General features: G+C 43.8%; 1 long non-coding RNA gene across 2 annotated transcripts; it reads right to left on the reverse strand.

The window, feature by feature from the left end:
• Positions 1 to 274: 274 nt before the first annotated feature.
• Positions 275 to 2,548, reverse strand: LOC136355983 (uncharacterized). 2 transcript variants are annotated; one of them, XR_010740596.1, is made up of 2 exons: positions 1,562 to 2,548; positions 275 to 447 (listed from the first exon to the last, which is right to left on the reverse strand). It is a non-coding gene; the product is annotated as an uncharacterized lncRNA (long non-coding RNA). The 2 variants fall into 2 exon arrangements; XR_010740595.1 differs by having other exon boundaries at positions 275 to 1,058.
• Between the last annotated feature and the right edge of the window lie 593 nt (positions 2,549 to 3,141).

The following is a 3,141-nucleotide window of genomic DNA, read 5'->3' on the forward strand; positions in this document are numbered from 1 at the left end:
GTATCAGAGCCAACTCTCGCGGTTTCATGGGCACTGCCTAGGGTTGATCGACGGGGACGTCGATTTGTCTTAAGGGGGTGAGGATGTGACATCCTGACCCAGGGCTTAATAGGTTTAATAGAATACTCATATCAACAAGTCGCAACTTCTTTTCTTGAAGCCGATCTCGATGACCGACCGGGAAATTCTTCCCGGGTGCTGTCATGTCCGGAAATTCACTAGTAATTTTTGAACTAATTTGTGCATAAAATCCTCATCCAGGAATCAGCCGAGGTACACAAACTGACAATTTAATATACAAATCCATCATAATAATAACGTTACATACTTACAAAAGAAAAGAAAAACAGCAGCGGAATTAACGGTCTAGCGATGGCTTCAGCTCCACTCCCACAGGCAGCTCAACTGGGGCCAAACGTCTTCTCCTTCTAGATCCTTTCTCTTCAACTGAGGTTGATTGATTATTGCAAGGTGAGCATATGACATACTCAACAAGCCACACAGCAAATATGCAAGTGCACAAGGATACCAAAGGATGGTATAATATAGGCTCATTTACAAAAGCAGCATTTAGCAAAGATTTAAGAGTAAAACAGTAGAGTAATTAATCAGAAATTTTAATCAACACTGAACAGCACACCCATGCTGCTCAGCCCCAACCATCCTGAACAACCATACCCAGCTGTACAGATCTAACTCCAAACCAGGAGCTAAACAAATTATTACCAGTTATTGCATCAATAATTATTTGTGAGAGGTGTGAGACTAATCACAAAAAACATTGCTCAACCCGCCCATGACCGCAGGCACAGCTATTCGAATAGTTTTACTCTGGCCAGAGATGTACCACTGTACCCACAAGACACGATTCCACACATGTTGCCATACCCCGAAGTACCACCACGGCACTGCAAAGGGGGAAATCGTGACAATACCCTTTGCACAACACAACTCACCACAGTGCACCATTCCTGGATCATAATCACCCCCTCAAAAACCAAAGGCATGGACTCCCCAGCGACCCCCACGGACTTCTCGCCGCTTCTCAGTCTGGCACCCTACAATGAATCATGCTATACAAAAGGTAAAGCCGTTGCCCACACTGGCTTGTGGTTCGCACGGTAAATGTTTCACAACAGTAGCTCACAAACCGGTCCTTAATTATCATGAGCACGACCTTCAAAACCATGTGCTCACAACCCGCCATTGTCAAGTTTTAATTGTCAATTAATTATCATAACACGATTAACCATCGTGAGCTACCAGTAAATATAACCATAAATAATAATGTAGTATGATTCATCCCATTAGTGAGCTAATGTTTCTAAGCATGGCTAAGCAATTATATATATATAACATTTAGCTGAACCAAACCAATATATAAGGTTCTAGCTAATCAAATTATAACCCATAGGAAAATAAAGTCATCTTCGGCCATTAATTAATTGGGAAAGGCTCACCACCCGATGACATTCGAAAATAATGCATAAGTTGAAATAAAACATTAGCTTTAAACGGGTTCAACATGCTCAAAGGGTTGTTTGGGATCTGTGTGACTTGCCTTGAGCTTCCGCAAACGCTTCCGAACCTTCCTCAACGAAAACGCCCTCCTCCGGAACATCGAAAAGTAAAGCAAAAGAACAAAATCAACAAATGAGTACAAACAAGCATAAACAGTACATGTGGATATTTTTAACTGTAGATCTCAATTTTAGATGAATTTAGCAACTTGAACCACTCGAATCCGAGTTACGATGATTTAGTTATGAATTTCCGAAGTTTAATCGATTTTCAACTAATAGAGAAAACTAAGAGAAAAGGATTAATGACATCATCGCCGGCCATGGCACGGCTTCCACGCGACCACCGGCAAAAGAGAGCTCGGTTGGGCTATCCGAGAACACCTACGCGTAGAGGACGACGACGCGAACTCACCGGTGCAAAGAACAACGACGGACGACGACGAACGACGGCCGGCGACGAGGTTCGCCGGCGGCTCGGCTCGGGTCCCCGACGGCGACGGCGCTCCTATGGTCTTCGGCGGCTGCGAAGGGGTGGACGGGGTTCCTCTCCTCCGTGCGCACCCGACGGCGGCGACGGACGGCAGCGGCGACGATGCTAGCGGCGGCGCGACGCGACCGGAGGATCGCCGGCGACGACGGCGGCTAGAGCAAGGCGGCGGCGGCTCTACGGGCGACGGCTCGGCTTGGGACTTGGGGCAGACGGAAGAGGACGTCAAGGGGATGCTTTATATAGGCTTGGACTAGAGAGATCGGACTCCAAACGAGAGGATTTGAGCCGGAAAATCCGAGGGTTAGTTTGGAGAGATAAACTCGAAAACGAATTCGATTTGGTTTATCCGGGCAAAATTAATCTCCGAGACTTTAGGGGAAAGGGAGAGGATAAGGTGGAGATGATTTCTCCTCAACTAATTTTAGGAAAACACAAGAGAAAAGGCCGGATTTGGAGGGGAAAAACCGAGCCCACTCGGTCTCAGTTCGGCTGCCAGAGGTTGAAGATGAACAGTACCCAGGGACGCAAATTAGACTTTCTGCTGGTTGAGAACAGAACAGGGAAAGAAAAGGGCAGCTCGACTTGGGCCGGCTTGGGCTGCACAGCACGCGCGCGAGGGAGAGAGATGTTGGGCTGAAATCAGCCCAACGGCTTAGGAGAGGATTTAAAAACTTTTTTCCAATTAAAATAATCACTGAAATGATCTTTGAATCGTTAAAAATACTTTCAATGCTCAAATGATTTCAAGAAAAATCCTGAAAATACTTGGACACTCAAAGTACTTAACAAGATTATAATCAGACCATTTAATGATTAATTTAATATGTGGGTAACTACTGAAATGTTCTTTGTATGATTAAAATTGGGAATTGAGCTCCGAAAAATCCGAGAAAATTCCAGAGAGTATAATTAACCTTGGAGAATTTAATAAAAATTAAATCCATCCATGCTTTATATTTAGGAAATTTTATTTCCCACATTTAACTTCACTTGTAAATTAATGAACATTTAATATAAATTCTAATAATAATTTATTAAATAATTTATAAATCCTAAAATGAAAATCAGGATGTGACAGGTACACAGGAGTGAGGACAAAGTCTATGAAAGCTGCTAGATATAAGCGAG

This window comes from Oryza sativa, chromosome 4 (assembly GCF_034140825.1).
Source record: "Oryza sativa Japonica Group chromosome 4, ASM3414082v1".
NCBI classification, from domain to species: Eukaryota; Viridiplantae; Streptophyta; class Magnoliopsida; order Poales; family Poaceae; genus Oryza; species Oryza sativa.